Source organism: Eleutherodactylus coqui, chromosome 6 (genome assembly GCF_035609145.1).
Source record: "Eleutherodactylus coqui strain aEleCoq1 chromosome 6, aEleCoq1.hap1, whole genome shotgun sequence".
NCBI classification, from domain to species: Eukaryota; Metazoa; Chordata; class Amphibia; order Anura; family Eleutherodactylidae; genus Eleutherodactylus; species Eleutherodactylus coqui.
In genome coordinates this window covers 23,952,473-23,965,938 of record NC_089842.1, presented here as the reverse complement: position 1 = coordinate 23,965,938, position 13,466 = coordinate 23,952,473, and the positions used below count along the sequence as shown (strand labels likewise).

General features: G+C 44.8%; 1 long non-coding RNA gene across 1 annotated transcript; it reads left to right on the top strand.

Moving 5' to 3' along the window:
• The first annotated feature begins 2,959 nt into the window (after positions 1 to 2,959).
• Positions 2,960 to 11,548, top strand: LOC136572015 (uncharacterized). Its single transcript, XR_010785736.1, has 4 exons — positions 2,960 to 3,041; positions 3,491 to 3,554; positions 9,563 to 9,943; positions 11,402 to 11,548. It is a non-coding gene; the product is annotated as an uncharacterized lncRNA (long non-coding RNA).
• Positions 11,549 to 13,466: the final 1,918 nt, after the last annotated feature.

Here is a 13,466-nt window from a genome sequence, read left to right as displayed (position 1 = left end):
TTGTTGGATTTGAGGGGTATATGAATTGATATTCCTTATCGCTAATACAGCCCATTCTAAGTTCATGTAGCAACATGGTTTTCAATTCTGACAGAAAAGAGATTGTGGGATCTCCTGACAATACACCATATGTTGATGTATCATTCAAGAGTCTCTGGCACATTTCGGTGTATTGGCATCTGTCCATCAGGACGACATTACCGCCCTTATCAGCAGGCTTAAGGATTAACTGAGAATTAGTTTCCAAGTTTTTCAAAGCACGGAGTTCGCCCTGAGTCAGATTTTGATGTCTTGGTTTACTTTGGTATAGAGCTTTCAAATCGCTCCTAACCAGTTTCTCAAAGATGTCGATTTCTGCACTCCTTAGGGAAGGTGGGTTGGAGGTATTAGGGGGTTTCAATGACGTGAAGGGCCCCTGCCCTTGGGGACTAGAGTTCTCCTCTTCAAGATCTTGAAGAGCTTGAAGACCAGGTAGGTCTGATAATTCAAGACCTAGTTCGCTCATCTTTTCTTTATTTTTGATGGCAAAATATTTCTTCCACCTTAGTTTCCTTGTGAAGAGGGAGATGTCCTTCGTCCACACGAACGGGTCATACCGGGTCGTGGGGACGAAGGACAGCCCCCTCTCCAACTCTCATGAGTTACAGGCCCTGAAGACAACAGTAATCAATCCATGGTTTCCATATCAATTGGTATGGGTTTGGTCCTACTTCAGATATTGTTGTCACGAGTGTATTTAAAGTCCATGAAATTCCCTCCAGCTCCAGAATCTAACAGAAGCCACAGTTTACCTAGGAATTAACTCGGAGATAGGTAAATACCAACCTGCCCCCTACTGCCACCACAGATAGGCTCCATCACCCCATGTGAGCAAAGCTGCGAAGTGCCCCGTTGGCCATACATTGTTTGTCACGCACTCTGTCCTCCCATCCAGCTTTGCTACAACTGCTGATCAACTTTTAATAGAACAGAATAGAAAATAAAAGCTGTGATTGGTAGCTATGGTAGCAAGGAAGCTTTTCTCTCACACGGATGAAACGAGGGCACTATAGTTGAGGCCTCCATCCAGGATTGGGATTGGCTGACTGGTGTTGCAGTGTCTGGGAGGTTAGCGGCCCACCTGGATCTCGGGACTGGGTGTCCTACATGGGGAACCTGGCATCAACGTATCCGCCCAGCTTACAAACCGTTTCTAAGCCACCGTTTTTTCTACCGCTCTAGGTAACCGATTCTCCTGCCTGTTCCCATTCCTGTGAGAAACCCAAAAACTCACATCCATCGTTAAATTTAACGGAATTTATTGCAGTACTGGTTTCCGTCTAAGCATAGGTGTGGCATACTCTGTGGAGCCCAGTAGATAGCCCCCGCCTCACTTAATGCTCAGCCTTAGGCTTTTGCGCACTCCATAGACTCACACTAACTCAGGACTGCCTTACTCTCTCTCTGCCAGGGAACAGGCACCATCTTACAATTTATACTATTCCCTAGTTCCCAGTTACTACGTGTTTCCTGATGCAGAGGGTACAGTTCTTAAAATGGAATGTTTCCAATTAACAGTATTTAAAATGACAGTACAAACAATATACACACAGCTTCAAGGGGTTATAAGCCATGTGCTCACAGTTTCACAAATCTCCCCATGTATTTTGGATGAGTGGCTGATGTCAATAGCAGCTCACAATAGGGGACAAGGAGAAATGAGGAAAAGTAAGGTGCTTGTGGGAAATGTAGTCATATGGGCAGGGCTGAAGGACCGCCCACTTCCCACTGAGAAGAGAGACAGTCATTGGAGACCAGGGGCCAAAAAGAGGAGCAGAAATGTAGGTAGTGAGTTTCTGAGAGCTTCGGAGAGCATCTTTGGATTACTTTTCCTATGCTATTAGGCTGCAGAGCTTTGGGGGAAAAAATATTAGATTCTGGAAAAACCCCTTTAAGTCGGTTACCGTATATACCGGTGTATAAGACGACTTTTGAACCCCGAAAAATCTGCTCTGCAGTCGGGGGTCGTCTTATGCGCCGGTAATACAAAAAAAAAAAAAGTGTAAAAAAAAAAAAATTCATTACTCACCTCCCACGGCGTTCTGTCGCGCTCCGGCAGGATGTCGCTCGCTCCGGCAGGCTGTCGCTCGCTCCTCGTCCCCGCCGCAGCATAGCTTTCTGAATGCGGGGCTTGAAATCCCCGCTTCCAGAAAGCTAATACACACGCCGGCAGCCATGACAGCATTGAATGGCTGTGATTGGCTGAAGGCGCACGTGTTAGCAATCACACCCATTCAATGATGTCATTGAATAGTGTGATTGGCTGAAGCCACGTGCGCTTTAGCCAATCACAGCCATTCAATGATGTCATGGCTGCCGGCGTGTGTATTAGCTTTCTGGAAGCGGGGATTTCAAGCCCCGCATTCAGAAAGCTATGCTGCGGCGGGGACGAGGAGCGAGCGACAGCCTGCCGGAGCGAGCGACATCCTGTCGGAGCGCGACAGAACGCCGGGGGAGGTGAGTAATTATTTTTTTTTTTTTTCACCACTGTATACCGGCGTATAAGGTGACAGTTGGGGGGTCGTCTTATACGCCCCGTCGCCTTATACGCCGGTATATACGGTACTTTCTCATCGGCCTCCTAAACAATCACATCTCCCACCTGGTGGTGGAACCGGCTCTGCCCAGGAGACTTTTCATCTCTCCTGGGAGTGTGAGAGGTCTTTCTTTATTCCGTGGGAATCCAGGATGCTCTGGGAGAGATGGTGAATATGTACATAATACACAGGTGCAGCTTTATGTCATCTGTAAAGGGTCACATTGTTATTGCCCCTGTCCTGAAGGTGACCAAGAGCCATTCATTACTTTTATGATTTTTGGCATGATATCAACATCAGCATTGTCTACAAGATATACTATAACACATAACGCCTGACATGATGTAACTGGGAACTAAATGGTGATTTACTGCAAGGAAGAAGTCCAGCCTGCTGACACCACAGAGCCCTATATAATCCTGCACATCCCTGCACCAGAAGAAGACCACAGCCGACATCACACAGGTAGGTACCTGCTTCTACTCACCTACAGCGCCTCTAATCCAGACATAGATAATCCCTGCACTGTATTTTGTATCCATCAGTTGTCATATTAGGGACCTTTCACATGGGATAGAACGGACCGCATGATGCACAGCAAGCCGCTGTCAATTCTGCACCAAAATTCGCAGGCTACCTGTGGATTTTGATGCGGAACTGTAAATTATTTAAAACCAGCCTGCAATTCTGTATCAACATCTGTAGTTAGACCTGCGGATTTTGGTGTGGAGTTCCACAGCTGTGGATTATGTCCTGCAGCATAATTCCTTCCCGCGTGAAAGGTCCCTTAGAGTTCTGATCCACTGTGGCAAACCCTGCACATATATCAAGATCAAGACCGATCATCAGTTCACTGACAACAAGCAGAGGTCTAGCTAATGCTGGATTCTCTAATTGTATTTTGTCTTTTACAGGACGAAGGTGAAATCCCAGAACTGACCATGAGACCGGTCTCTGTGCTGCTGCTGGTGTCGCTGAGTGAGTATTTCTCCGTGTTTTGAGCGGATTCCCACTTTCCAGAACATTTAAATTTTGTATAGATTTTTAGGTATTTTCTTCTGTTTTCACCAGTTACGCTACTTACACGCTTACAGTAGATTATTTTGCAGTGTATGGTGGTGACAACAATTTGGAAATCTTATTTGGGCATCATAATAAATGGGGCTTACAATAAGACCCTGAATGTTATGGTTATGACCGTACACCATATGGAAAGGTCGCCAACCGAAGGCACCGCACAGGGCACCTACCCATAGAAGGGCTTTTTCGTATTGGCATTGGGCTCAGTAACCATTTCCGTTACTCTTTCGCATTTGAGCTGAAAAACGGAAATAAAAAAGGAATGAAATATTTCCATGTAATTCCCTTCTGTTTCTTGCCGTTTATCACATGGAACGAGCGGCGCAGCTGACCGCACTATTTGTCCCTTTTGAAAAACTGAATTATTTTTGTTTTTAATAAAAACCCATTGAAATCAACAGGCAACAAAACGGCCCCCTTTCATTCCATTTTTATTTCTGTTTTTCTGCTCTGGCAGTGGAATAAAAAAATGGAAATGCTTACTGAGCCCACCGCCAACATGGAGGCGCCCTCAGACCGTCCTGAGCTGTAGTTTCCCTCGAGCTGCTAATGTGAACGATTCTGAAAATCTGTATACGCTGTATACAGAGATCGTTATTTAGGCGATTCCCTCTTGTAACATAGTATTCAAGGCTGAAAAAAAACAAACGTCCATCTAGTTCAGCCTGCCTCCACCCACCCTTGTTGATCCAGAGGAAGGCAAAAATAAACAATATGCCTGATTCCAATTTATTCCACTTTGAGGAAAAAATTCCTTCCCAACTCCATAATCCCTGGATCAATGTTTTAAATGTTCCTACCTGACTCAAAGACCCTCATCAACAACCCCTCTGGTTATTTAATGTGTATATCCTGCAATGTTGTAGCGCTTTAAAAAGACGTATAGTCTCCCCTTAAACTCGTCCATCTATTTTGCCATCACCACATCCTCATGCAGAGAGTTCCACAGTCTCACTGCTCTTACAGTAAGGAACCCCCTTCTATGTTGGCAATGAAATCTTCTTTCCTCTAAGCATAGAGGATGTCCTCTTGTTACCGTCACAGTCCTGGGTATAAACAGATCATGGGAGAGATCCTTGTAATGTCCCCTAATGTATTTATACATTGTTTTTTTGTTCGCCCCTTAACCAACTTTTTTCCAGAGTGAATAGTCCTAATTTTGATATCCTCTCTGAGTATTCCAGTCCTCTCATTCCATTTATTAAATTTAGTTGCTCTTCTTTGAACCCCCTCCAGCACTGTAACATCTTTCCTGAGCAGCGGTGTCCAGAACTGTGCGCAGTATTCCATGTGAGGCCTGACAAGTGCCTTCTATAGTGGAAGAATAATGTTCTTGTCCTTCCCCCCTATACCTCTTTTAATGCACCGTGAACTGTCTCATTTTACATATTAACCTGTAATGTTGTACTGTGCCAAATGCTTTAGAAAAATCCAGATATACGAGATCAATAGACTCTCTCAGGTCCAACATAGAACTTACTTCATTGTAGAAGCTGATCAGATTGGTGAAACATGATTGAACCCTCATGAATCCATGCTGATGAGGAGTTATACCGTTGTTTTCCTTGAGGTATTCCAGGATGGAATCTCCCATAAACCCCTCAGATATTTTTCCAATTATTGAAGTATGACTTACTGGCCTGTAGTTACCAGGCCCTCTTCTTAACCCTTTTTGTATATTGCAACCACATTGGCAATGCCCAATCCAGTAATACAACCCCGGTCTTAATAGAGTCCCTAAATATAAGAAATAGCGGTCTGTCTATCACGTCACTTAGTACCCTTAGAACCCTTGTGTGTATTCCATCTGGGCTTGGCAATTTGTCGATTTTAATCTTTTTTAGCCGACTCTGCACTTCCTCCTGTGTTAGGCAGGTAATATTTAGTGGGGGGTTCATTTTATCCCCTTGCATCTCGTGTAACACTTCTTTTGCCTTCGCGAATATACTAGAGAAAAAACTATTTAATAGATTTGCTTTCCCCCATCATCTTCTATGATTTCTCTTGCATTATTTGTTAAAGGGCCAGTCCTTTCAGAGCAAATACTTTTACTGTTTATACAATTGAAAAATAGTTTAGGGTTATTTTTGCTCTCTTTGGCTATCCTCTCTGCCTCCTTCTTGGCAGTTTTTGTCTTTTCCTTGCATATTAGAACCCTATTAGAACCCTTGTGTGTATTCCATCTGGGCTTGGCAATTTGCCGATTTTAATCTTTTTTAGCCGACTCTGCACTTCCTCCTGTGTTAGGCAGGTAATATTTAGTGGGGGGTTCATTTTATCCCCTTGCATCTCGTGTAACACTTCTTTTGCCTTCGCGAATATACTAGAGAAAAAACTATTTAATAGATTTGCTTTCCCCCATCATCTTCTATGATTTCTCTTGCATTATTTGTTAAAGGGCCAGTCCTTTCAGAGCAAATACTTTTACTGTTTATACAATTGAAAAATAGTTTAGGGTTATTTTTGCTCTCTTTGGCTATTCTCTCTGCCTCCTTCTTGGCAGTTTTTGTCTTTTCTTTGCATATTTAGTTATTTTCAGTATATGCTTTGAGCGCTTCTTCGCTGCCTTCTTGTTTTAGTAATTTAAACATTTTTTTTTCATTTATTGCCCCCTTTACAGTCTTTTTGAGCCACATTGGCGTCCCTCTATTTGTACTTTTTTAAATGGGTATGAACTGCTCACATGAGGCATTTAGGATGTTTTTAAACTTCTCCCATTTGTCGACTACACTGTTAGTTTTAAAGAAATTCTGAGCTGATCAAAGTTTGCTTTTACTAAAGATCAGTTGTTTTGTTGCTCCCTAATAAGGCTTTCAATTGAATGATAACTGGAAATGTCTTATATTATGGTCACTATTTCCCAAGTCTCCCTCAACCTGCACCCCCACGATTCTGTCCAGGCTGTTGGTTAATAATAAGGCCAGAATGGCCCTCCCTCTAGTTGGCTTCAACACAAGTTTGGTAAGGTAGTTATCATAAACCCATTAATGCTATAGCACATACATTTATGTCCTGCAGAGTCGGAGTACGTATTAAGGGAGATCACAAGTTGTTGTCCCTTCTGGGGACTAAGAAAAAAGTAAAAATAAGATCAATAAAGTTAAGCTAATTATAAAAAAATAATATTAAAATAATCTAAATAATAAAACAAAAATACATATTTGGTATCGTTGCATCCATCAAAGATGGTGAACATCATCTAAAAAAAAAGAACACCAGAACTGTGTTTTTTTTTTGGTCACCCTGTCTCCAAGAAAAAATGTAATAAAAAGCGATCAAAAAGTCGCATGCATTCAAAAATGATACCTACGGAAACTACAGGAAGTTGCACACATTGAGCCTTTGCACAACTATGTTGACGGAAATTTTTTTAAAAATGTAATATCTTTGAAAAAAAACTACATAGTACAGCAAAAAAAAAAACCTATATAAGTTTGATACTGATCGCCTATGTGAGGTTCTCGGGTTTCATCTTCCTATATTATATCCGGATAATTAAAATCTCCCATAACAATTACTTAATCGCGGTTTGACACTTCTTATTAATAAGTGTTTAGTTTCTTCTGTTATTTTGGTGGCCTATAGAAAACTGCTATCAGGATTTTATTAGTCTTTCCTTCCTGTATTTCTACCCACACAGATTCAATGCATTCATCTCCTACATCTATATCTTCTCGTAGCTTTGGCATTAAAGGGGTTGTCTCGCGGCAGCAAGTGGGGTTATGCACTTCTGTATGGCCGTATTAATGCACTTTGTAATGTACATCGTGGATTAAATATGAGCCATACAGAAGTTATACACTTACCTGCTCCGTTGCTGGCGTCCCCATCTCCATGGTGCCGTCTAACACTGTCTTCTCCTTCCATTTAGACGCGCTTGCGCTGTGCGGTCTTCTGCTGTGTTCAATGGAGCTGCTCCGGCGTGCTCGCGCCGCCGAGGTCTTCTGCGCATGCGCAGGCCAGCTCTCCAGCGCGAGCACGCCGGAGCAGCTCCATTGAACACAGCAGAAGACTGCACAGCGCAAGCGCGTCTAAATGGAAGGAGAAGACAGCGTTAGACGGCACCATGGAGACGGGGACGCCAGCAACGGAGCAGGTAAGTGTATAACTTCTGTATGGCTCATATTTATTGCACGATGTACATTACAAAGTGCATTAATATGGCCATACAGAAGTGCTGAACCCCACTTGCTGCCGCGAGACAACCCCTTTAAGTAGGATTTAACATACAGACATAACCCCCCTTCCTTTCTGGTTCCCATGGTCTCGCCTGAAGAGATTGTAACACTGTAAGTTCACCACCCAATCGCATTTTTCGTCAAGCCATGTTCCAGTTACTCCTACTATATCATAGTTTTCCTCATACATTCTCGCTTCAAGCTCACCCACTTTACTGGCCAGATTTCTTGCATTCGTAGACATCCAATTTATAGTTGTGGATACTATTTGTATTTGCTATGCTACCTACGGTCCTATTTGCTGCTCTGTCAGTTCTATATGTACTAACCCCGCCTTCCCCTCTCGACCCCCATTTCTTAATCCCAGAACTCTGTCTACACTGTATTCCCTCCTATTTCTTTTGTTGCCCTCTGCCCCAGTCCCTAGTTTAAACACTACTCTAGCCTTCTAACTGTCTTCTACTTCAGCACAGCTGCACCTTCCCCATTGAGATGCAGCCCGTCTTGACGGTAGAGCCTTTAGCCAACAGCAAAGTCAGCCCAGTTCTCCATCAGCATGTAAACGTGGAGATACACCAAAGGTGAAACTTTAACATAATATATTAGTGTATGTGTAGCTTTAACCCCTTAGTGACCACCCATACTTGTTTTCACCGATATTAGGACTCCTAGGTGTCTGGAGGGGTTTAAAAACACGCTGGCCCTGTAGAATAAAGCCCCGGGGTCTAGGAGTGTGAAAGCTCCCGGCTATCAGCTACTGGAGGTAGCCATTGGATTACAGCGATCCCATAAAGGTTTTTTAAAAAGGTTAAAAAAGTTAAAGTTTCATCTCCCCTTATGAATCGGATCCTTGAAGGGAGGTGAAACTACCCACCTGAGGCCTCTGCAATGTCCCACAAAGATTGCATCTTGCAAGGACATTTCCCCAGCTTCTGTGCATGCGCCAGCCGGCAAACTGGCCGATGCATGCGCAGAAGCGGGGATTGCCCGGCAAATTTAAAATCTCCCTGCTCCCGGCCACCAAAGTTGGTCCCCGGCCCAATGAATAACAGCGATCACGTAAAAGTTAAAAAAGTTGAAGTTTCATCTCCCCTTACCAATGCGATCGGTGAGGGAAGATAAAACTTCTTACTGGAGGTCCCTGGATTTGTCCCCTGACGCAATCATCCTCCTTTGACTTTCTTCAGATTTCGTGCCTGCGTCTTCCAGCAAGAAGTCGGAAAGTGCCCGGTTATGTGATCGCCATTGTCTAATGGTATAAAAAGGTAGCAATCTACCTTAGGTCCGTTAAAGTGGTCTTATGACTTTTTAAACAATCGGTGGCAGTAGAAAACCAGTAAAATAAAAACCACACATACACACCTCTGGATGCACTCTGCTTGCCGGCAACTCCTGGTAGACCATTTACATAAGTAGCAGCAGTCATGTGGATTGTTTAGTTATGTCACCGCTGCAGCCAATAAAGGATGGACAGGGATGTCATCAGTGATGTTTCTTCAACTTGCCTCGGCCTTCTACATCAGGCTTCCACATGACAAGTTTACGGGACATCACCAGGCCCGCTGGGTGATGTCACCTGTCAGATGTCGGTCCGGCGCTGCCGTGAGTATATTTCTTATATATAGTTTTCAGAAAACTCCTTTAAATACTTATCTGTATAAGATGACATTTTATACGTCTCCAGGGAGGAAACGGGACATCTGATTCCTCCTAGTTTGTGCTTTGTAGATGTGGCCTTTGTGCTGCTCAGCGGAGTAACAAAGCTGCCAACAAGTGAGCCGACAACTACAAGTAAGCCGACAACTACAAGTAAGCCAAAAACTACAAGTGAGCCGACAACTACAACTGAGCCGACAACAACAAGTGAGCCGACAACAACAAGTGAGCCGACAACTATAACTGAGCCGACAACTGCAAGTGAGCCAACAAGTACAAGTGAGCCGACAACTACAAGTGAGCCGACAACAACAAGTGAGCCGACAACTACAAGTGAGCCGACAACTACAAGTGAGCCGACAACTACAAGTGAGCCGACAAGTACAAGTGAGCCGACAAGTACAAGTGAGCCGACAAGTACAAGTGAGCCAACAACTATTGAGCTAACAACTAGTGAGTATTATACATCATATCAATGCCTTCTACTTTTATGTTCTGCATAATCCGTGATGACTATTACCGCTGCTCAGTGAACACATCCCACAAGTCACTTGCATAGAAAAAATAAGGGCCATTAGCCTACAGCAGAAGCCCCCGGGACAGGGTTTGCAAGTCAGAGAAAGGGTAGTTGAAGGTGAAGTTTAGGGCAAGGAGAGGAGTTAGAGGAGAGTAAAACTGCCTCCTAGTGAGCGAGAGCAGCAGTTGTTAGCTGGACAACAGGGAAAGTGAGCGAAAAATCCCAGCAGGGAAAGTGCAGATCAGAGTCCTACACAGCAACAGGCTTACTATGGCAGACCTCTCCGGCATCTTAGAGCTGCCGCTGATGTCCTCAGGACTGACTGGCTGACGGCTTAGATTCAGGGAGCCCTCAACGTACGACCGCGGCAGCCCCATCACCTACACAAGAAAAGCACTGCATCCGCCAGTCTTAGCTTCTTGTTTGGCTTAGCCCCAACGTGGTCTTCTGAACTCAGTGTCATTATTGGTGCCCTCCAGGGTTTCAACCTCCAGGAATCATCCAGGGATTGGCGCACAGCCTACCCCAGCAGGTTGCATAGCTTGGCAAGGGAGGAATCCGTCCACTCGATGCAATATGAGATTTCTCATGGAAAACACTTGCTGTTCCTCTAACATGGCTAAAAGCTGCGCAGAGGATCGTTATTTCACAGAAGGGATTGGAGGCGGTTTTGCTAGAAAAACACCCTGGCAAGTGCAATATCGGGCCAAGTTTCTACCCGTGTGTAGGTAGTCTAAGGGTGGAAACACACTGTGCTCCTAACACCACCAAGCCAAATCATGGCCAGGCGAATTACTAGAAAAATAGTGCAGCCATTGGCCACTGCAGGTAGGGATGGTTTGGATGTTTGTAGAAACCCCCACCATGTCTTCTCGCCCTTCACCTGCTTATAAATACGGCACCATAACTAACCTTAGTACATATCTACACAGCACCAGAATAAAGCTCATAACATAAATACAGCACCAAAACCAGTTTACTACATAAATACAGCATCAGAACAAAGCTCATTACATAAACTAGCATCTGCCAATCCTGCTACTGCAACCCCTCATCAACTTTTCAGTGCCACCCTTAATGGGCCTGCTATGGTTCCACATATTAATAGTGACCCCTTGTGTGGCCCCACTTAGTAATACGACCCCTATGTGTGACCACTTTATAATAAGACCTCTGTGGACTACCTAACCATTGAGTCACTATATCTTATTCACTGAAGCCCTACATAGCCACTGACCCAGCAAATCTTACTGTGTGAGCCCCTATATAACAACCTGTCTTAGTGGTTAGGTTCTCGGACCCACATCGCACTCACCTGTCTAATTACAGTTTATGATTCTATTTTTCTATTTCATTCCACCCCTTTCTCCACTAACATTATTATAATTTTGCAGGACGCTGCCCCACCAACCAGACATACGTATGTCGCCGCCCCAAATGCCCCAAAATCTGCAATCAGCCGCGAGTAAAGTGCTCCGATCCTTGTGAATATGGCTGCTTCTGTAAGATAAAGTATGAGCTTATAAGTAAGAGTAATGACACATGCGTCCTCACTGAGGATTGTCCTAAAAAATAGAAGATAGCTTTTGGGGTGCTATTTGTAGGGCTGTCACTACATGAATTGATGCCTTCCGACGGGGTGTTCGATCTTATGTGCTTATTTTGAAGCCTTCAATTAGTTTTTGGAATGGGTACTCTTTAGAGATGAGCGAGCATACTCGTTCGAGTATTAGGGTGTTCGAGATGCTCGTTACTCGTAACGAGTACCACGTGATGTTCGAGTTACTTTCACTTTCTTCCCTGAGAAATTTGCGCGCTTTTCTGGCGAATAGAAAGACAGGGAAGGCATTACAACTTCCCCCTGCAAAGTTCAAGCCCTATACCACCCCCCTGCAGTGAGTGGCTGGCGAGATTAGGTGTCACCCGAGTATTGAAATCTGCCCCTCCCGCGGCTCGCCTCAGATGCATTCTGAGATTAGTTCAGGGAAAGTGCTATCGTGTTGGAGCTGCTATAGGGAGAGTGTTAGGAGTATTTTAGGTTTCAAGAACCCCAACGGTCATTCTTAAGGCCATAAATCTTCTCTATATGCGCTCAATGGGGCCGGCGGCAGCAGTGCCGACCCCATTGAGAACATATAGAAGACAAATCCTTCTTCTCTGCCACAGCTGTAACAGCTGTGGCAGAGAAGAACGATGTTTGCCCATTGAATTCAATGGAGCCAGCAATACAGCAGGTTCCACTGAAAGCAATGGGCTGCCGGCGTGCGCGGGGATGAATTGTCGGGAAGGGGTTAAATATATAAGCCGTTCCCTGCAATTCATCCAGAAATGTGTTACAATAAAAATATATACCGGCGTATAAGGCGACGGGGCGTATAAGACGACCCCCCAACTGTCACCTTATACGCCGGCAATACAGTGGAGCAAAGAATAAAAATCATTACTTACTTCTTCTGACGTTCTGCGGCGCTCCTGAAGGCTGTCACTCCCTCCTGGTGTTCTGCGGTGCTCCTGCAGGCTGTTGCTCCCTCCTGGTTCCCGGCAGAGCATTGATTTCTCTACGAAGAGCTTTAAATCCCCGCCTCCAGAAACACACGTGCCTTCAGCCAATCGCAGCCAATGACAATGATGTCATTGAATGGCTGTGATTGGCTGTGTTTCTGGAGGCGGGGATTTCAAGCCCTGCGTCCAGAAAGCAATACTCTGCCGGGAACCAGGAGGGAGCAACAGCCTGCAGGAGCGCCGCAGAACGTCAGAAGAAGTAAGTAATGATTTTTATTCTTTGCTCCACTGTATTGCCAGCGTATAAGGTGACAGTTGGGGGGTCGTCTTATACGCCCCGTCGCCTTATACGCCGGTATATATTTTTATTGTAACACATTTCTGGATGAATTGCAGGGAAGGGCTTATATATTTAACCCCTTCCCGACAATTTATCCCCGCGCTCGCCGGCAGCCCATTGCTTTCAGTGGAACCTGCTGCATTGCTGGCCCCATTGAATTCAATGGGCAAACATCGTTCTTCTCTGCCACAGCTGTTACAGCTATGGCAGAGGAGAACGATCTTTACGCTGACAGTGCGGGGGGGGGGCCCACTCTTGCCGCTATTGTGGCTTAATAGTGGGACCTGGGAACTTGAGATGCAGCCCACCATGTAGCCCCTCGCCTGCCCTATCCGTTGCTGTGTCGTTCCCATCACTTTCTTGAATTGCCCAGATTTTCACAAACGAAAACCTTAGCAAGCATCGGCGATATACAAAAATGCTCGGGTCGCCCATTGACTTCAATGGGGTTCGTTACTCGAAACGAACCCTCGAGCATTGCGAAAATTTCGTCCCGAGTAACGAGCACCCGAGCATTTTGGTGCTCGCTCATCTCTAGTACTCTTCAACATAGCTGGGGTCACATTGGTTATCCATTACTTGGATGATTTCTTGTGCCTGGACCCCTCGGGTTCTTC